The following is a 22,221-nucleotide window of genomic DNA, read 5'->3' as shown; positions in this document are numbered from 1 at the left end:
ATCAAAGTGCCTTCATTCTCCGCCATATATGACATGGAAGGGTTTCTCCCTAGCTTAACAAGCACTCACTGCCATGCCCAGTCTTCTTTAAATAGGTTTATTTGTCCAAACATAAGTTCCTCAGCTCACCCTTTGTCTTAAGGTTTCATGGCCTCCCTTCCCAAGGGTGATTGGTAATCCTGCTTTTTTGCAGCTTCCCAATCCCAGCCAGCTCCCTTCTCACAGTCAGTTCTCATTCAGCCAGCTCAGCTCTCAGACAGCTCTTCTACCTTTCCGGAACACCAGCCCAGGGCATAGGCACTGACTCTGTGGGTGCTCGGGGGCTGGAGCACTGATGAGGAAAAATTGGTGCAAGATCCCCGCCCCACCTCACCTCCACCTCCACCTCCTCCCCTGAGCACACTGCGTCCCCACTTCTCCTCCCAGCGCTTGCTTCTGCAAAACAGCTGTTTTGTGGCGTAACAAGCTCTGGGAGGGAGGGGGGAGGAGCGGGAACACAGCACACTCAGGGGAGGAGGCGGGGAAGGGGTTGGAATAGGAGCAGGGATTTGGGGAAGGGGTTGGAATAGGAGCAGGGAGGGGGCAGAGTTGGGACGGGGACTTTGGGGAAGGGGTTGGAATGGGGGAGGGGCAGGGGTGGAGTTGGGGTGGGGCTGGGGACAGAGGGGGGTCGAGCACCCACCAGCGCCAGCAGAAGTTGGCGCCTATGGCTCAGGGGTACCTCCTTGGGCACCTGGCCCCTTGTTTCAGGGACCCATCACTGGAGTTAGCACCACTCCTGTCCCCAGGCACAGCTTGCCCCAATCACTGCTCCGCTTCCTACCCTGTGACAGGCCTTTATAGTCCCAGATGTAGCCCTGCTCCCTTTAATTGGCTCAACTGGGCCCACCTGCTCTGACACAGGGGAACTGGGCCTGATCTACTCACAAGGACCAGCTACTCTGTGACATCAACATTTTTAAAAAATTGCCTAGAATTGGAACAAAACCCCTAAATTTCAAAATGTCTTATGCAATGAGGGTGGGGGGCAAATGTTTGGCATAGTCAAAACATTTCACTTGGATGATGTTAAATCATGTAGTTTCAGTGAGGTAACAAACATGTCATTTTGACATTATCATTTTGATACATTTGTTTAGACTTTAAAAATATTAAATATAATATATAAACTATTGAATTAATATGTCTGAACAGAATGATCACATCAAAAAATTACCATATTGAAATGAAATGAGAAAGTTAAAATGATTTAGACATTGTCCCATCAAAAACTTCATCAAAATTGATGTGTTTCCATTTCAACCAAACTGCATTTTTAGTAAGAAAACTGTGGGTTTTTTTCAAAAGTAGAGTTTCAGCTCTACATATACATGTATAAAATTAAATACAAAAAGTATGTGAGAAGAATGTTATTTAGGTTGCACGCAAGCACTTGAAAGTTAGGAAATACCTGATTAGAGGTTGCTTGTGTATCTTTTGCTTTTTCTCCTATGCACTGAATGAGGTAGGGATCCTATGGTAAATTGGTATGTAACCATGTGACTGTACCGTAGTGCATATGTACAAGGGGGCAGAGCTAAGGTTGAATGGGCAAACTTAAATCTAGCATTTATCAACTTTCTCTGGGGGTTCCACAGGGTTCTGTCTTTGATTCCCTTCTCTTCTCCCTCCACATTTTATCTCTGAGCAGTCTCATCTACAAACACAATTTCAATTACCTTCTCTAGGCTGATAACCCACAGATTTACCTCTCTGCTCCAAAGCTGTCTCCTTCTGTCCAAACTAAAATATTGGCCTGTCTCTCTGACATCTCATGGATGGCTAGCTGTCAAATCAAGCTAAATATGCCTAAAACAGAGCTCCAAGAGCCCCAAGTCCTCTCCCCTGCCTCCTTTCTCAGTTACAGTGGACAAGATCACCATCGTGTTTGTCACTTGCGCCTGTAACCAAGGCTTCATCTTCAATTCATGTGTATCACAAGGTCTAGCTTTTGTGGGACCTTCATATTGATCTGTTGATGCTCCCCTCCGATGCCCAGGGCACCATCCTCCACAGCCCACTTGTAAAATTTTCAAATAAGCAACTTTGTGCTTTCTCCCCTGCTGCCCCACATGCTTGGGAAGTGCTCCCTGCAAAAATCTGCAAAGTTACTTCATTCCCCACCTTCAAATCCCTCCTCAAAACTCTCCTATGTCGTGATATCCACACAAAACTTGACAACAGTTAGGCTGCTGATGTGCAGAGACCACGGACCTCATTGTTTACTTGTACTCCCCTAGCCTATGACTAGGGCCCCTAGGCACTATAATAATACTAATAGAGCTAATAATAATACCAACTTTCAATTCCTTGACTTCGCATCCTAAACAATGGTCTTTGAAAGTAGCTTTTGGTATGTATTTTCCTAGTTTTTTTTTAAAAAAGAGATACCGCAAAACCAAATTCTATTATGAGCAGCACAGATGTTTCAGTTAAACGAAAACAGTATTTCTCCCATCTCTTAATTCATTTGAAACCCTGACAGACCTGAATCTAGGAGTTTGGTAGTCCTGCTCCAGCAGATGCCATCTAATCCAAACAGCCAGAGTGCATGTCTACACTGTAATCAAAGACATGATTGCAGCATGTGTAGACATACCTAAGAGGGCTTTGATCTATGTATCTCAAAGAACATTAGCAATGAAGGTGCAGCAGCAGGGGTGGCAACATGGGCTAGCCTCCTGAGTACATATTCAGGGTCCCAGGCAGGTTTATGAAGATTGTGGTACTGCCCAAGCTGCCACAGCTTCACTGTTATAGCATTTCAAGCTAGCTAGATCAAACCTAACTTGGGTATGTCTATACATGCTGCGCTCAGTGTAGACATACCCTCAGGCTCCTACTTGCTATCTCCATGTTGCCAATAACTTTTTATGTATTATGTCTTTTTTTTTTTACACTGGATGTAGTACTGCTCCTATTCCATGCAGCCTCCCCGTTACTCTGGTGACACATCTTCTCAGTTGCATCTCCTCTTCCAAACGTCCTCCACCTTCTGTGAACACGTTTCTCCCTGCCCTCACTCGATCTACCTTTTCTTCTCACTCTTCTGATCCTAAACCTTCATCAACCCTTGTACCACCTCTGTTTCTTCATCTGCCTCGTTTTCTTCCATGTCCCTGGTGAGAGTTTCCCAATCAAAGCCCACTGTTCATGCCCAGCATATCCACATTCTGTACCCTCTTCTGACATCACATCCATCCCACTAACCAACCTCACCCCCATTATCTTCCGTCCTCACTACCACTCCTTTGGCTCCTTCTGGAATGCCCACTCCATCTCTAAGAAACTCACCATGATCTCTTACTGCCTTTTTTTACACACTCTGATGCTGCCTCTGCAACTGCACTCTCCCACAGAAGCCTCTCTGTCTCTCACAGCCAGTCCACTGGGCCCTTCAAAAAGGAAAACGGTGGCTGTGTTAGTCTCCCACACTTTGTCCCCCTTCAGGCTACATTTCACCAAGCTCTTCGTTCCCCTGTCCCTCCATGTCACTGTTATTTATTACCACCCAGAATCCTCCCTAATATCAGTCCCTGATTTTGACACCTTGCTCTCCCTCTTCTTATCCATTCAATCCCACACCCTCAGTGACTTTAACATTTGATTGATGTCTATGACCGAGTGCTTGGAGCTAACAGCTGAACCTGCACTCTGATCACTCTGGCACTAATTAGCTACCCCAGAAAGGGCTGATTGGGGAATGAAGTGTAATTAGCTAAACAGGATTGCAGGCTGGGTGGACTAAAGAATTAATTAACCCATCAGCTGAGGACTGATAAATAAAGGCACAGGAAGGAAGTTCCACTGTGGGAGGAACAGGGCTAGCTGAGCCTAGAGTCCGAGACCTCTAGGAAGGGAGACCTCTTCTTCTCTTGGGCCCTGAGAAAAGGGCTGGGGATACAAAGGACATTGTAAATAGTATTGCTGCACAAAATTGTAAAGATGTTGGTGGAGGGAACATAAGTAAACACCATGGTGTGGACACCCAACCAGTGGAGTCTATTCAGGTTTCTGTGGGCATGAAGGCAGGAGAGGGCAACAACCTGTTACAATGACTCATCCAGCCCCTTAAGGTCCCACTCCCTTGGTCCCACCTACTTCTTCTAGATACATAAAATCATTGATTCCAAGGACAGAATAGACCATTGTGATCATCTAGCCTGATCTTCCATGGAACATGGGCCATAGAACTTCTCCCAAATAATTCCAAGAGCAGATCTTTTAGAAAAACATCCAGTCTTTTCCAGCAGTTGACAAGAACATCTGAGGAACAGTCGGGGGGGGGGGGCGGGGAATAAACGTGGGGAAATAGTTTTACTTTGTGCAATGACCCATCTACTCCCAGTCTTTATTCAAGCCTAAGTTAATTGTATCCAGTTTGCAAATTAATTCCAATTCAGCAGTCTCTCGTTGGAGTCTGTTTCTGAAGCTTTTTTGTTGAAGTAGTGCCACTTTTAGGTCTGTAATTGAGTGACCAAAGAGATTGAAGTGTTCTCCGACTGGTTTTTGAATGTTAAAATTCTGGGTACTCTTCTGGCTCTGTCAGTCTGTTTCTTCACTTCAGCAGATGCTTGATAGAGATCTACAGGACAGGCCCAACGAAGCAAATAACAGAACGCCACTAGCCATCACCTTCAGCCCCCAACTAAAACCTCTCCAATGCATCATCAAGGATCTACAACCTATCCTGAAGGACGACCCATCACTCTCACAGATCTTGGGAGACAGGCCAGTCCTTGCCTACAGACAGCCACCCAACCTGAAGCAAATACTCACCAGCAACCACACACCACACAACAAAACACTAACCCAGGAACCTATCCTTGCAACAAAGCCCGTTGCCAACTGTGTCCACATATCTATTCAGGGGACACCATCATAGGGCTTAATCACATCAGCCACACTATCAGAGGCTCGTTCACCTGCACATCTACCAATGTGATCTATGCCATCATGTGCCAGCAATGCCTCTCTGCCATGTACATTGGCCAAACTGGACAGTCTCTATGTAAAAGAATAAATGGACACAAATCAGACGTCAAGAATTATAACATTCAAAAACCAGTCGGAGAACACTTCAATCTCTTTGGTCACTCAATTAGAAACCTAAAAGTGGCAATTCTTCAACAAAAAAACTTCAGAAACAGACTCCAACGAGAGACTGCTGAATTGGAATTAATTTGCAAACTGGATACAATTAACTTAGGCTTGAATAAAGACTGGGAGTGGATGTGTCATTACACAAAGTAAAACTATTTCCCCATGTTTATTCCGTGCCCCGCCCCCGCCTGACTGTTCTCAGATGTTCTTGTCAACTGCTGGAAATGGCCCACCTTGATTATCACTACAAAAGGTTTCCCCCCGCCGCTCTCCTGCTGGTAATAGCTCACTTTACCTGATCACTCTCGTTACAGTGTATATGGTAACACCCATTGTTTCATATTCTCTGTGTATATAAATCTCCCCACTGTATTTTCCACTGAATGCATCCGATGAAGTGAGCTGTAGCTCACGAAAGCTTATGCTCAAATAAATTGGTTAGTCTCTAAGGTGCCACAAGTACTCCTTTTCTTTTTGCGGATACACACTAACACGGCTGCTACTCTGAAACCTACTCTTACTCAAATTTCCCAGCTTATGCGTCTCAGGATTTCATTAGATTTTTTGGCCACAGTATCCCAGTGGGAGCTCATGTTCAGGTGATTATCCACCACAATCCCAAAAAAATTTTCAGAGTCACTGCTTCCCAGGATAGAGTCCCCCATCCTGTAAGTATAGCCTACATTATTTGTTTATAGAATTAAATAGCCATATTAAAACACATATTGTTTGCTTGCACGTATTTTACCAGGAGATCCAGATCATTCTGAATTAGTGATCTGTCCTCTTCATTATTTACCACTCCCCCAATTTTTGTGGCATCTGCAAACTTTTTCAGTGATAATTTTAGGTTTTCTTCCAGCTCATTGATACAAATGTTAAATAGCATAGGGTCAAGAATCAATCCTTGCAGGATCCCACTGGAAATACACCAGCTTGATGACCATCCTAGTTTACAACTACATTTTGAGACCTATCAAGCCATTTTTAATCCATGTTCATTTTATATCATTCCACTTTATTAATCAAAATGTTGTGTGCTACCAAGTCAAATGCCTTATAGAAGTCTAAGTATATTATATCAGTACTATTACCTTTATCATCCAAACTTGTAATCTCATCAAAAAAAGATTAGTTTGTTTGACACGATCTATTTTCCAGAAACCCATGTTGATTTGCATTAAGTACATCCTTTAATTTTTTATTAATCAAGTCGCCCCTCTGATAACTTGTCCAGGATTGATTGCAGGCCGACAGGCCTCTAAATCCTGGCTCATTTGGTTATCCTTTTAAAAAATTGGCACATTAGCTTTCTTCACATCTTCTAGAACTTTTCCAGTGCTTCAAGACTTATTGAAAATTAACATTACTGGTCCAACAACTGGTCCTCAGCCAACTCTGTTAAAATTACTGGATGCAAGTTATCTGGACTCACTGATTCAAAAATGTCTAACTTTAGCATCTTCTGTATAACATCATCCAGAGATATTAATGGGATGGAAAGAATATTATCATCACCGTAGGATGAGACTATAGCATGTTTTTTGCAAGTACAGAACAGAAATATTTATTGAACACCTCTGCCTTGTCTGCATCATTATTGATAATCTACCATTTCCACCTTGTAACGGACCAATACCACTGTCAGGATTCTTTTTGTTTCTAATATATTTTAAAAATATCTGCTTATTGTCCTTAACTCTGCTGGCCATAGGCTGTGTGTCCCTTTACATCCCTTACCAATTTTCTACAATTCCTGACTTTTGATTTATATTCATTACTATTAACTTCCCCTTTCTTCAATTTGTTACATATTTTTTTAAAAGAAAAAAAATCATAGCTGCCTTCACTTCCCCTCTAAACCAGGTCAGTGTTTTAACCAGTATAGCCTTCTGCCCCAGTTGTAGGATTGTGGCTTTGGGGCATTGGTAAGGTGTTCTTAAACAATTCTCAGTTGTCATTCACATTTTTCTGATTGAATTCTTTCTCCCTTCTTGCTTGATCTTGGATCAACTTGACCTCATATTGACAAAGTTTGGCTCCCTCTCTGACTTCGCAGTTCCTGAGCTTCCTCCCTCTGACCTTAGTTCTTAACATTTGTCACTCACCCTGTCTGCACACCCAGTCTTTCCATGACATCTACCCATGAATATGGGCAAGGGTATAAAAGATCGGAAGGCCCAGATCTTCAAATGTATTTAGGTGCTTAACTTGTGTTGAAATCAGTGGGAGTTAGGCTCCTAAATACCATTTAAAATCTGGCTCAAAGAGACTTATATCTGGGCAGTAGACAGCTCATCAACATCTGTGTATCCCTTTGATTGTGCATGGGTTGAACAAAGGGCTACAGATAACTAATCGGCACTTCTTGCTTTTTCATGTCAGACTGGTGGCTAATTAAATCTCCATCACCCATGATTTACTCAGAGTTGACACCCATGATATAACTGATGTTAATGAAATACAGGTCAGGTGCCCATATTGATTTTGTTAGATCTATTTGATACCATTGATACTGTTGACTAACAGGAGTTGCTAATCCACCTGTGGGATTTCGAATAGGTGGGAGGAGTTTTTATTCAGAGTCTCTGTTTTTAAGTAGAGGTCTCAGAGGCTGGTAATAGGTAACTTCTCATTTTGTCCTGAATGTGTGGTCCTGAAAGGTTTGATTGTGTACAGACTCACCTTATCCCAGGCAGCCTCTTCGACATTCCTATGAGGCTGTTAGGGGAAATTGTGAGTCATGTTTAACGGCGATGCTATCAGCACACTGGCAACACTTACCCGTATGTCTCCTTTTCATCAGCTCCAGGCAGTAATTTCCACAGGTGTGGCTGAGGTAGGTAGGGGTCTGAATGATAACTATCTGAAGTCCAATTGCAGTAAGATAGATATGATGCTCTTACAAGAGGGAAGCTCCTAGGGCTGAATTGACAGGGTTGTAGCTGTTCAATGTAAAGGCTGAGTATCTCCACGCCTTTCCAAAGAAATTTTCATTCTTGGGGACTGTAACAGGGCGGCTGCTTCCTGAGTGGTCCTTCATGGCCAGAGTTCCCTTGCAGTGGCTTCCCTCTGTTATCACTCTTCAGGGCCCCTTTACAGCCTCTCTTATCAGGTCAGCCGCCCACCACTTAGGGCTGATTTAGTGCCCCAAAATAGTTCCAAACAGTCCCACCAATAAAGTTCATCTCTGCAGTCCAAAGGTTCATACTTATCTCTGGCGCTTCTGCCCTGCACACAGAACTCTTTCCCTGCCACAGCCTGGTCTTCGCAGGGTCCCTTCTAGGGGTGAAAGTAACTTAAAGGACTAACCGGTATGCTGGAGTCCTGAGCAGGGGAGCAGGGCCTCAACTGGAAGGGGTGGGACCTCAACCAGAAGGAGCGGGGCCTTTAAATCCCCTGGCCCCTTAAATCACAGCTGGAGCCTTTTAAATCACTGATGGAGCCCCGGGGGCTCCCAGCTGCCACCACTACCCCGGGGCTCTGGCAGCAGGGCTCGGATGGGGATTTAAAGGGCCTGGGACTCCGGCTGCCGCTACCACAGCAGAACCCCGGGCCCTTTAAATCGCCGTCCGAGCACCGGGGCTCCCGGCCGCCTCTGCTACCAGGGGCTCCGGCAGCGGGACTCTGGCGGCAATTTAAAGGGCTCGGGGCTCTGGCTGTTGGAGCATATAAAATCTGTGCTCCATGAATTGCACTAACTGTCACCTGCTTCAGGGTGCAGTTCAAAGTTAGTGGTTTTGATTTAAAAAGCCCTACATGGTTTGGAACCTGGTGACCTGAGAGATCCCTCTTTTTCCGTAGCAAACATCAACAGCAGCACATTTGCTGACTCTCTCTAAATATGCAGTCCTGAGGCCTAGAGGCAGATTATCTTGAAACAAGAGTCCGCAGCTGTAGAGGTCAACAGATCCTTGAGATCATGATGCAGAATACTACCTATGATCATCACAGGGGAGGTTTGGGCCACTAACCAAAGGCACAGCTACAGGAGGAATGGGAGGACATTTTCCCCTCCAGCATTTTACACCAGGCTTTCTACACCCCAACTTTTGGCAGGGTCCATTTCTCATATAAAGTTCTAAATCTTGGGTCCAGATGGGTGAAAAAGATTCTTGAAGTCCTTTTGGCTGTCCAGTATCTTCATGAAAGGAGTTTTTTCTGCTTAAAGTGGCCTGTGCCTGAAGAGGGCTGGATGTTTGAGAGGAGGAAATCTTTGGAGGAGGCTGTGCTTGGGGTAAAGGTTTTTAATCGGTTTTGCTTTATCAGATTGCTGCTCACTTGTTCGTGGTTTTGTTTATTTTGGGTTAATTTTTTGTTTGTTCTTTGGCAAATAATGGCACCACAATCACACGCCCCCATCTGTTTGTTTTATCCACCCATTGTCTTGTCATGTATTTAGATTAGAAACTCACTGGGGGCAGGAACATTTTATATTTACATGTACTGTGCCTAGCACATTGGGACCCTGATTTCTGATTAGAAAAACATCTGATTGGGATCTCAAGGCACTGCCACAATACAAATAATAAATGGCCTCTTTATATCCAAGAATGAAGGGTTTAGACTAGTATGAAGTATGTTAAAGGAACCAAGATGATTTTAGAACTTAAAAGTGAGCAGGGGGTTGGACTAGATGACCTCCTGAGGTCCCTTCCAACCCTGATATTCTATGATTCTATTTTCATTTATGTAGGGTTGTAAGCTCAGTCTTGAGTACTGGCAACCATTGTGTGGTTCCCACCAACTTCTACCTCGTGGCTGTACCTGAGGCAGGGCTAGAAGGTGCTGTCTGCAGTGATGAGAATGTAAACACATCTTTTAAATAAAGTGTAAAAGTTCCCTGCCCCCACCCACCCGTAATTTACTGTACCTCTCCCTCTCTGCTTTCCTAGATCTGAGTGCTGTGGGGGCTTTAACTGTGACACCAGAGGTGAAAGGAGAGTGTCAGAATTGATTCACCTGGCTAGAATCTCCTCCTGGAAGTTTGAATTCCAGTGCGAATGGCAATTCACAGCAGAAGCAAAATGAGAGTGATTTACCACCTGCTGTGATGGGGACTAAGGGTATGTCTACACTACGGAATAAGGTCGAATTTATAGAAGTCCGTTTTTTAGAAATCGGTTTTATATATTCGAGTGTGTGTGTCCCCACAGAAAATGCTCTAAGTGCATTAAGTGCATTAACTCGTTGGAGCGCTTCCACAGTACCGAGGCTAGAGTCGACTTCCGGAGCGTTGCACTGTGGGTAGCTATCCCACAGTTCCCGCAGTCTCCGCTGCCCATTGGAATTCTGGGTTGAGATCCCAGTGCCTGATGGGGCTAAAACATTGTCACGGGTGGTTCTGGGTACATATCGTCAAGCCCCTGTTCCCTCCCTCCCTCCGTGAAAGCAAGGGCAGACAATCGTTTCCCGCCTTTTTTCCTGAGTTACCTGTGCAGACGCCATACCACGGCAAGCATGGAGCCCGCTCAGGTAACCGTCACCCTATGTCTCCTGGGTGCTGGCAGACGCGGTACAGCTTTGCTGCACAGTAGCAGCAACCCATTGCCTTCTGGCAGCAGACGGTGCAATACGATTGGTAGTCGTCCTCGTTGTGTCCGAGGTGCTCCTGGCCATGTCGGCTGGGAGCGCCTGGGCAGACATGGGCGCAGGGACTAAATCTGGAGTGACTTGACCAGGTCATTCTCTTTAGTCCTGCAGTCAGTCCTCTTGAACCGTCTTATGGTGAGCGGGCAGGTGATACGGACTGCTAGCAGTCGTACTGTACCATCTTCTGCCAGGCAGGCAAGAGATGAGGATTGCTAGTAGTCGTATTGTACCATCTTCTGCCAGGCAGGCAAGAGATGAGGATGGCTAGCAGTCGTACTGTACCATCTTCTGCTGAGCAGCCATGAGATGTGGATGGCATGCAGTCCTTCTGCACCGTCTGCTGCCAGCCAAAGATGTAAAAGATAGATGGAGTGGGTCAAAACAAGAAATAGACCAGATTTGTTTTGTACTCATTTGCCTCCTCCCCTGTCTAGGGGACTCATTCCTCTAGGTCACACTGCAGTCACTCACAGAGAAGGTGCAGCGAGGTAAATCTAGCCATGTATCAATCAGAGGCCAGGCTAACCTCCTTGTTCCAATAAGAACGGTAACGTAGGTGCACAATTTCTTATTGGAACCCTCCGTGAAGTCCTGCCTGAAATACTCCTTGATGTACAGGCACCCCCTTTGTTGATTTTAGCTCCCTGAAGCCAACCCTGTAAGCAGTGTCGTCAGTCGCCCCTCCCTCCGTCAGAGGAACGGCAGACAATCGTTCCGCGCCTTTTTTCTGTGCGGACGCCATACCAAGGCAAGCATGGAGGCCGCTCAGCTCACTTTGGCAATTAGGAGCACATTAAACACCACACGCATTATCCAGCAGTATATGCAGCACCAGAACCTGGCAAAGCGATACTGGGCAAGGAGGCGACGTCAGCGCGGTCACGTGAGTGATCAGGACATGGACACAGATTTCTCTGAAAGCATGGGCCCTGCCAATGCATGCATCATGGTGCTAATGGGGCAGGTTCATGCTGTGGAATGCCGATTCTGGGCTCGGGAAACAAGCACAGACTGGTGGGACCGCATAGTGTTGCAGGTCTGGGACGATTCCCAGTGGCTGCGAAACTTTCGCATGCGTAAGGGCACTTTCATGGAACTTTGTGACTTGCTTTCCCCTGCCCTGAGGCGCATGCATACCAAGATGAGAGCAGCCCTCACAGTTGAGAAGCGAGTGGCGATAGCCCTGTGGAAGCTTGCAACGCCAGACAGCTACCGGTCAGTTGGGAATCAATTTGGAGTGGGCAAATCTACCGTGGGGGCTGCTGTGATGCAAGTATCCCACGCAATCAAAGATCTGCTGATACCAAGGGTAGTGACCCTGGGAAATGTGCAGGTCATAGTGGATGGCTTTGCTGCAATGGGATTCCCTAACTGTGGTGGGGCTATAGACGGAACCCATATCCCTATCTTGGCACCGGAGCACCAAGCCGCCGAGTACATAAACCGCAAGGGGTACTTTTCAATAGTGCTGCAAGCTCTGGTGGATCACAAGGGATGTTTCACCAACATTAACGTGGGATGGCCGGGAAAGGTGCATGATGCTCGCATCTTCGGGAACTCTGGTCTGTTTCAAAAGCTGCAGGAAGGGACTTTATTCCCAGACCAGAAAATAACTGTTGGGGATGTTGAAATGCCTATATGTATCCTTGGGGACCCAGCCTACCCCTTAATGCCATGGCTCATGAAGCCGTACACAGGCAGCCTGGACAGTAGTCAGGAGCTGTTCAACTACAGGCTGAGCAAGTGCAGAATGGTGGTAGATTGTGCATTTGGACGTTTAAAGGCGCGCTGGCGCAGTTTACTGACTCGCTTAGACCTCAGCGAAACCAATATTCCCACTGTTATTACTGCTTGCTGTGTGCTCCACAATATCTGTGAGAGTAAGGGGGAGACGTTTATGGCGGGGTGGGAGGTTGAGGCAAATCGCCTGGCTGCTGGTTACGCGCAGCCAGACACCAGGGCGGTTAGAAGAGCACAGGAGGGCGCGGTATGCATCAGAGAAGCTTTGAAAACCAGTTTCATGACTGGCTAGGCTACGGTGTGAAAGTTCTGTTTGTTTCTCCTTGATGAAACCCCCCGCCCCTTGGTTCACTCTACTTCCCTGTAAGCTAACCACCCACCCCTCCTCCCTTCAATCACCGCTTGCAGAGGCAATAAAGTCATTCTTGCTTCACATTCATGCATTCTTTATTCATTCATCACACAAATAGGGGGATGACTACCAAGGTAGCCCAGGAGGGGTGGTGGAGGAGGGAAGGAAAATGCCACACAGCACTTTAAGCACAGCACTTTAAAAGTTTACAACTTTAAAATTTATTGAATGACAGCCTTCTTTTTTTTGGGCAATCCTCTGTGGTGGAGTGGCTGGTTGGCTGGAGGCCCCCCCACCGCGTTCTTGGGCGTCTGGGTGTGGAGGCTATGGAACTTGGGGAGGAGGGCGGTTGGTTACAGAGAGGCTGTAGTGGCAGTCTGTGCTCCAGCTGCCTTTGCTGCAGCTCAAGCATACACTGGAGCATACTGGTTTGGTCCTGCAGCAGCCTCAGTATTGAATCCTGCCTCCTCTCACCACGCTGCCGCCACATTTGAGCTTCAGCCCTGTTTTCAGCCCACCACTTACTCTCTTCAGCCCGCCACTTACTCTCTTCAGCCCGCCACCTCTCCTCCCGGTCATTTTGTGCTTTCCTGCACTCTGACATTATTTGCCTCCACGCATTCGTCTGTGCTCTGTCAGTGTGGGAGGACAGCATGAGCTCAGAGAACATTTCATCTCGATTGCGTTTGTTTTTCTTTCTAAGCTTCACTAGCCTCTGGGAAGGAGAAGATCCTGTGATCATTGAAACACATGCAGCTGGTGGAGCAAAAAAAGGGACAGTGGTATTTAAAAAGACACATTTTATAAAACAGTGGCTACACTCTTTCAGGGTAAACCTTACTGTTAACATTACATACATAGCACATGTGCTTTCGTTACAAGGTCGCATTTTGCCTCCTCCTACCGCGTGACTACCCCCTCAACCTTCCCCCCTCCCTGTGGCTAACAGCGGGGAACATTTCTGTTTAGCCACAGGCAAACAGCCCAGCAGGAATGGGCTCCTCTGAGTGTCCCCTGAAGAGAAGCACTCTATTTCAACCAGGTGACCATGAATTATATCTCACTCTCCTGAGGATAACACAGAGAGATAAAGAACGGATGTTGTTTGAATGCCAGCAAACATACACTGCAATGCTTTGTTCTACAATGATTCCCGAGTACGTGTTACTGGCCTGGAGTGGTAAAGTGTCCTACCATGAAGGACGCAATAAGGCTGCCCTCCCCAGAAACCTTTTGCAAAGGCTTTAGGACTACATCTAGGAGAACCGCAAATGCCAGGGCAAAGTAATCCTTTCACATGCTTGCTTTTAAACTATGTATAGTATTTTAAAAGGTACACTCACCAGAGGTCCCTTCTCCGCCTGCTGGGTCCAGGAGGCAGCCTTGGGTGGGTTTGGGGGGTACTGGCTCCAGGTCCAGGGTGAGAAAAAGTTCCTGGCTGTCAGGAAAACCGGTTTCTCCGCTTGCTTGCTGTGAGCTATCTACAACCTCCTCCTCCTCATCATCTTCTTCGTCCCCAAAACCTGCTTCCGTATTGCCTCCATCTCCATTGAAGGAGTCAAACAACATGGCTGGGGTAGTGGTGGCTGAACCCCCTAAAAAGGCATGCAGCTCATCATAGAAACGGCATGTTTGGGGCTCTGACCCAGAGCGGCTGTTCGCCTCTCTGGTTTTCTGGTAGGCTTGCCTCAGCTACTTCAGTTTCACGCGGCACTGCTTCGGGTCCCTGTTATGGCCTCTGTCCTTCATGCCCTGGGAGATTTTGACAAAGGTTTTGGCATTTCGAAAACTGGAACGGAGTTCTGATAGCACGGATTCCTCTCCCCAAACAGCGATCAGATCCCGTACCTCCCGTTCGGTCCATGCTGGAGCTCTTTTGCGATTCTGGGACTCCATCATGGTCACCTCTGCTGATGAGCTCTGCATGGTCACCTGCAGCTTGCCACGCTGGCCAAACAGGAAATGAGATTCAAAAGTTCGCGGTTCTTTTCCTGTCTACCTGGCCAGTGCATCTGAGTTGAGAGTGCTGTCCAGAGCGGTCATAATGGAGCACTCTGGGATAGCTCCCGGAGGCCAATACCATCGAATTGTGTCCACAGTACCCCAAATTCAAGCCGGCAACGTCGATTTAAGCGCTAATGCACTTGTCAGGGGTGGAGTAAGGAAATCGATTTTAAGAGCCCTTTAAGTCGAAATAAAGGGCTTCATTGTGTGGACGGGTGCAGGTTTACATCGATTTAACGCTGCTAAATTCGACCTAAAGTCCTAGTGTAGACCAGGGCTAAGAGAGTAAAGGGGGAAACTTCTGTTCAGGGGGAAGTATTGGGAAGCAAATCTAAAGGTAAGTTAGAAAGCTCTTCTCCACAGGTACCAAAACTCTAATCAGTCAGGGTCTCACCTACCTCCTCAAACTGCCTCCACATGCCGAACCATTAAGGGCAGAGCTTCATATATGTTCAGAGCAATTAGATTTGAACAAAACAAATTGCAGAGGTCACCGTTGTGTTAATTATTGTGCTGCTCAACTAGAAAGAACTGGCCCCTTGCAATTGCCTTTAGCAGAGAGGTTGTTGGATAGCATGTGAGAATGATGGATTGGGTGTTGGGGGGGGGGGGAAGCGAGAGAGGGAAGTGTCCTGGCTCTTCCAGCCCCTGTTGAGTTTGATTGGAATATGTGAGCAGGAGACTCACAAGGAATATGGCGCTGATAATCGAAAACATGACAGGGAACAGATGTTGCTTGCTTCAGTAACTTTCCTCAGACATTCAGCACAATGGAAAAGGCTCAGATAATAAAATGGAGAGGATCCTGGCAAGAAATATAGTGTGCTGACACTTTTATGACCTGAGATGCTTACAAAATACAGAAACTGCGTTTTGTTTGCTTTCCGTGCGCAGCTTGATATCACATGCTCAGCTCTCTCTGCTGCCACTCGGAGTCAGGAAGGACAATATATTTTCTTTTCCAGATAGACCTAGTGATTCTAGTCAGGTGCAGAAAGCAAATAAATTACATAAGAAGATTTTTTGTATCTATTAATCAAGGGGCCTGTCATTTTCCAGGCCTTGATCCACATGAAAGAAAGTGAAGAGGTGGTTGGGGGGAGGGGGCTGGGAATAAGCAAGGATATGAAAGGGAGCAAAGAGAAGGTCTCTGCTGGAGACACAGAAAGGATTCTCATAAAACGATGGTCCACAGCTTACACAAACACAGAGAAAATAACTCCCTTCCCGTTCTTTCCCCTCCCTTGGAACCCTGGCTGTACAAGCCTACAGGAGAGGCTCCAATTTGGGGGAGGTATGAATCAAAATGATTCCTAACTGTTTTAGCATTTTTTTTTAAAATGGCACATACACTTGTTCAACTAGATGTTGAGATAAAATACCTGCCAGGTGATGAAAACAAATAGGCTTGACACCTTGTTATAGAGCTCCACGGTGAGACATGGCACTGATGTACGTCCCAACAGGTTCAGTTTGTAAATGCGGGTTTCTTCCAGTGGCATATTGCAAGCCTAAGGAAAAACCAGGCAGTGTGGTTGGTTGTTAGCACATATAGAAAAGCAGATCATTTGCATGATTGTGCTGAGTGGTAATGGCTGAGAAAGAGAGAGGATGTGTCTTGTGGTTTAGATGCAAAACTAGGAGCATATATAGCTGGGTTCTAGTCCTGGCTGTGGAACTGACTTGCTGTGTGATCTTGGGCAAGTCTTAAACTCATCGTATTAAGAAGTTAATATTTCTTTTTTCTTCATAGGGATGTTGTGAACCTAAATCAGTTCATGTTTATGCATTCTTTGAGATCCTGAAGAGAATGTAGTGGAGAAAAGAAAAGCATTTTTATATTAAAAACAGAAATTACTGATAAAAAATGCTCCACATTAATCAGCATAACATCCCAGCTGAAAACACAGTCAGGATTGTATAAAGATCTGACGTATGGCATAAGAGTGAGTCCAAAATTCATTTTTGAATCAAAAAAGGGAAAACTTAATTTGATTTAGAAACTCTTACACAGAAAATTCCAGCACAAAGCTAGCTCCACAAGCAGGAGTGAGGAGCTTGTATCTTCACAGAGCACTTCACCCTCAAATATTTCCTTTTCATTCATTATGCATTCTAAACTTCCTTACCATAATCACCCCAGCAACAAGATCTGCCTGCCCATAGCTCCACATAATGATACACAGGGAAATCATAGAATCATAGAATATCAGGGTTGGAAGGGACCCCAGAAGGTCATCTAGTCCAACCCCCTGCTCGAAGCAGGACCAATTCCCAGTTAAATCATCCCAGCCAGGGCTTTGTCAAGCCTGACCTTAAAAACCTCTAAGGAAGGAGATTCTACCACCTCCCTAGGTAACGCATTCCAGTGTTTCACTACCCTCCTAGTGAAAATTTTTTTCCTAATATCCAACCTAAACCTCCCCAACTGCAACTTGAGACCATTGCTCCTTGTTCTGTCATCTGCTACCACTAAGAACAGTCTAGATCCATCCTCTTTGGAACCCCCTTTCAGGTAGTTGAAGGCTGCTATCAAATCCCCCCTCATTCTTCTCTTCTGCAGACTAAATAATCCCAGTTCCCTCAGCCTCACCTCATAAGTCATGTGCTCCAGTCCCCTAATCATTTTTGTTGCCCTCCGCTGGACTCTTTCCAATTTTTCCACATCCTTCTTGTTGTGTGGGATCCAAAACTGGACACAGTACTCCGGATGAGGCCACACGAATGCCGAATAGAGGGGAACGATTATGTCCCTCCATCTGTTGGCAATGCTCCTACTTATACAGCCCAAAATGCCATTAACCTTCTTGGCAATGAGGGCACACTGTTGACTCATATCCAACTTCTCGTCCACTGTAACCCCGAGGTCCTTTTCTGCAGAACTGCTGCCTAGCCATTCGGTCCCTAGTCTGTAGCGGTGCATGGGATTCTTCTGTCCTAAGTGCAGGATTCTGCACTTGTCCTTGTTGAACCTCATCAGATTTCTTTTGGCCCAATCCTCTAATTTGTCTAGGTCCCTCTGTATCCTATCCCTACCCTCCAGCGTATCTACCTCTCCTCCCAGTTTACTGTCATCTGCAAACTTGCTGAGGATGCAATCCATACAAGGACATAGAAGATGCTGTACTGGATTAGACCTATGGTCCATGGTCTCCAACAGTAACCAGGACCAAACACTTTAAAGGAAGGGGGAAGAAACCCAACAGCAGGTAATCTGTCCCCGATCACAGTTCCATCCTAACTCTTAATAGAGTGGAAACTCTGAAATGTTCGTAACTCTGTACAAAGCAGTTCGGGCTCCAGATCCAGCAGCTGACACTCCAGGCCAGGCTCCAGCAGCAGCTGAGCTTCCTCCTCCCCTCCTAGCTGGGGCGGGAGGGGTGGGGTGAAAGCAGCATAGACCCCAGCACTGCTCCTGCTCTGCTGGCTCTGGCTGCCTTGGGCTGGCAGCCCCAGCGTCTTCACCTCCTAGCTGTAAGTGGCTGCCCCACATGCGGGGGTTGGGGTGAGGTGGCGACAGATGTGCCTACCTTTAAGATGCCATAAAGGCACAATACAGTATTTGCTTCTTTTTTTTTTGTCTCTTCTGCTGTCTGATTGGTTACTTCCGGTTTCACATGGTGTCTGGCTGCCTGGTCAGTCCATAATGCTGGCGTTCATATCTTTGAGGTTCAGCTGTAGTTAGGTACTGCCTTACTCCCTGAAGCATGATGCCACCAAACTCCTTGTTGTTGACACATAATGATATCCCTTCCAATACATTTTTAAGCATTCACTATTATAACTCTGGATAGTCTTGTTATCTCTATAAACGTCCAATCCCTCTTTGAATTTTGTTAAATTCTTGGTGACTTCCTGTGGGAATGTGTTCCACAGGCTAATTATACATTGTACAAAAATGTATTTCCTCTTCTCAGTTTTAAATTTGTCACCTTTTAATTTATTTGAAAGACTCCTTGTTCTTGTGTTATGAGACAGGGACTACAGACTTTCCTAGTTTACCATTTCTATAGCAGTCATTACTTGACATACTTTTACCATAGTCTTCTTATTTATCTCCTTTCTGTGGTAAAAAATCTCTACCTTTTCCATCTCTCTTCATATGAGAATTTTTCCATGACCCTTAATCTAATCACCCTTCTCGTAATCCCCTCTAATTCTAAACTATCCTGTTTAAGATGGGGTGACCAGTACTGCAAATAGTGCTATAGATGAGACTGCACCATCAATTTGAATAAGATTATAATTTTTTCCATATTATTCTCCATCCCCTTCTTTATATAACCTAATTTCTTGTTTGATTCTTTTAACTGCAGCTACACATTGAGGTGAAAACTTCAGCTGTACTATCCAAAGCAATGTCTTTTCTGAATTAATAAAGTTAATTTAGAACCCTGCAAGGTGTATGTTCAGAGGCAGATTAAGGTTTTCCAGGGCTCTGACAGGTCCGGCATCGCAGCGCTCCTTTGTGGCAGGGGTGGATGGGGTGTTGGGGCCTTGCCACTCTTGCCAGACTGAGCACCTTTGCAGGCTTTTATACCTAGTCTCCAGTTGGAGCATGCCCAGCAGGGCTTTCGGAGTGGGGCTTCCTCTGCCAGGAAGGAAGGGTTAACCTCTGCGGTACCAGTGCGGGACCACTTTGCCCCATCACAGGGACCCTGGGTCAGAGCAAGTTGGGGGCCCCTCCGCACCCCTTCCACCTGTGGTCCTGCCCCCATTCTGCCCCTTCTGCCTGTGGCTCCACCCACAGCCCCACCCCTTTCTGCCCCTTCCCCGAGACCCCACCCCTGTTGCACCCAGGGTCCCCCCCATTCTGCCAACCCCACAACCCATTTGCTCCTTTCTTGCCCCCCACTGCAGCCCCAAGACCAGAGAAGCTCTGTCCCAACACCACAGCCCCAGGGCCGCAGCAGGGAGTGAGAGCTCCTCCAGACCCAGGGCTGCAGCAGGGGTCTGGGTGCTGGGACTTCCCTGCCACCCCCCACGCTTCTGCAGGGGACCAGGGTTAGGGTGCTGGGGTTTCTCCTGCCCCACCCGGTGCTTCTGCCAGAGAGTGAGGTCGGGTGTGGGGGCTTCCCCTGCCACCCTGTGGCTTCTGCTGGGATGGGGTCAGGGCACTGGGGGTTTCCTCTGCTGGGGGGGCTTCAGATGGGGATGAGGTTGGGAGGTGGTTGGGGACAGCCGGGGGGCCTTCCCCCGTCCCACCGTTTCTGCCAGAGATGGGGTCAGGGACCACTGCGGGGGCTTCCTCCATCCTGTGGCTTCTGATGGGACGGCATAGGGGGGCACTGCGGAGGGGTCCCCCCATCCTGTAGCTCCTACTGGGGGTGGGAGGGCTGCTGCAGCAGTTTCCCCCATCCCACAGCTTCTGGGGATGGGGTCAGGGGCACTGGGGTCCCTCAGCTTCTACCAGGGACAGGGTTGGGGGGGCACTGCAGGGCCTTCCTCCACCCAGGGGGTTCTGATGGGGTGAGGGTTGGAGGGCTGCTGCGGGGGGCTTCCCCCGTCCAGCGGCTTCTGCCAGCGATGGGGGTGAGGGCCACTGGGGGGGGGGTGCTTCCTCCATTCCACAGCTCCTGCTGGGGATGGCAGCTTCTGCCAGGGATGGGGAGTGTGGGGGCTTTCCCTGCCCCACTCGCCGGGCCCCAGTTGGCCATTGTCCCTGGGCCCAGACCCCGTGGGCCCAGTAGCTAATCTGCCACTGTGTATGATAGTTCAGTTTTCCCCTCCAATGTGCATTATTTTGCAGTTATTAAATTGAAGTTCATCTATCATCATCTTGCCCTGTCACCTAGCTTGAATAGGTCATCTCTAAAGTTCCTCACTCTCTTTTGTGTTTTTGACTAAACCCTGGTTTACACTACAGAGTTAGATCGATACAGCGCAGCTTACACTGACAGAACTCTGTAAGTGTCCACACTAAAATTTTGCTCCCGCCAACATAACTCACCCACTACACTGACTTACTAACGCCACCTCCACGAGTGGTGTAGAGTCAGTGTCGACGTAATTAGGCTGATGCAGTGTCAGCGTACACACTGCATTGCTTACATCGACTGCTGCTGGCTTTCAGAAGCCGTCCCAAAATGCCCCACTCTGACAGTTCAATCGGTCCAAGCGCTCCTGGTGAGGACGCACACCACCGACACAAGAAGCAAAGTGTAGACATGCACAAACGATGTAATTACTGTGGCGGCTGTATGCCGATGTAAGTTAGGTCTACTTAATTTAGTAGTGTAGACAGGCCCTATGCCAAATAACTTGGTGTCATCAGCAAATTTTTCCCCTTTGCTGCTCATCCTCCCTTTGGAGATCATTAATAAATATATTACACAACGTTTCCTTGTATGTAATCTTAAATTATCCCACCGTTAACCTTTTGTGATGATGAAAACTGACTATAGACACATTTACAATACCACTGCATATATTTTATTATTCCTGTTTAGTAGCATCCAAAATGTGTTAGGAACTGTACAGACATACAGGAACTGCCCTAAAATGTTTAGAGTCCAACCAGACAAACCAGACAAGGAATATGGGAAAGCAATATAGTTTACAAGCAAATCTGTGGTGATGGTAGTGCCTTTATTTATAAAATGCATGCATTTATTATACATTTGTAAGCTACCCCTTCCTCACCCTTTCTTCCTATGTATCCTGGTGGTCTAAACTGCTTCTCCATTTGCTATCCTGCTGTTAAATTAAGTGGTCTTGATTCTCCTTCCATTACTCCTGTTTTACACCAGTGTAATTCCACTGAAATCAAGTTACAAAGAATGTTACTTGCATCTTGTGTTGTCACGTACTCATGCAAAGTGAGAATAAGACTGATGTATGTGAGTGGAGAATTAAATTTGTTAGCACTTCACACTGATTCTGGACAATTGTAAACAACCACACAAGATGCAAGGGAGTGTCAAATCAGACCCAGCAAACTCTCCCCACTCCCAGCACTTCCTGCCTTTTATTTAAGATTAATGAAGAAAAATAAGCAAAAAGAAAAGTCAAGTCTCCATGAAAAAGCACAGTGTGTTTTTCCTCTGAATCAGGCTGTAGCAACTGAAATCAATGGACTGGGTAGAAGCTTAGTCTTTCTGAAAATCCAGCCTAACTTGGGCACATAAAATTAATAGATACTTTTGCAAATATTGTTCTTAACCTCTCTGAGGTTCAGTTCGGTACCTATAAAATGGAGATAATATAAAATCTATCTCACAGGTAGGGGTTGTGAAGATGTATTCATTCATTTACATTGGTGAGGTACTCAAACTCTACATTCAGTGAGTGCCACAGAAAAGCCTTTCAGTCAATATGGGCGAGGATATGTTTAGGGAGGGGTTTGTAAACCAGGTAATTAGACTCTTTAGGAGTAGGAAATCTGGTCAACG

Source organism: Lepidochelys olivacea (genome assembly GCF_965140295.1).
Source record: "Lepidochelys olivacea isolate rLepOli2 genome assembly, chromosome: 1".
NCBI lineage: Eukaryota > Metazoa > Chordata > Testudines > Cheloniidae > Lepidochelys > Lepidochelys olivacea.
This window is presented reverse-complemented; position numbering follows the sequence as displayed.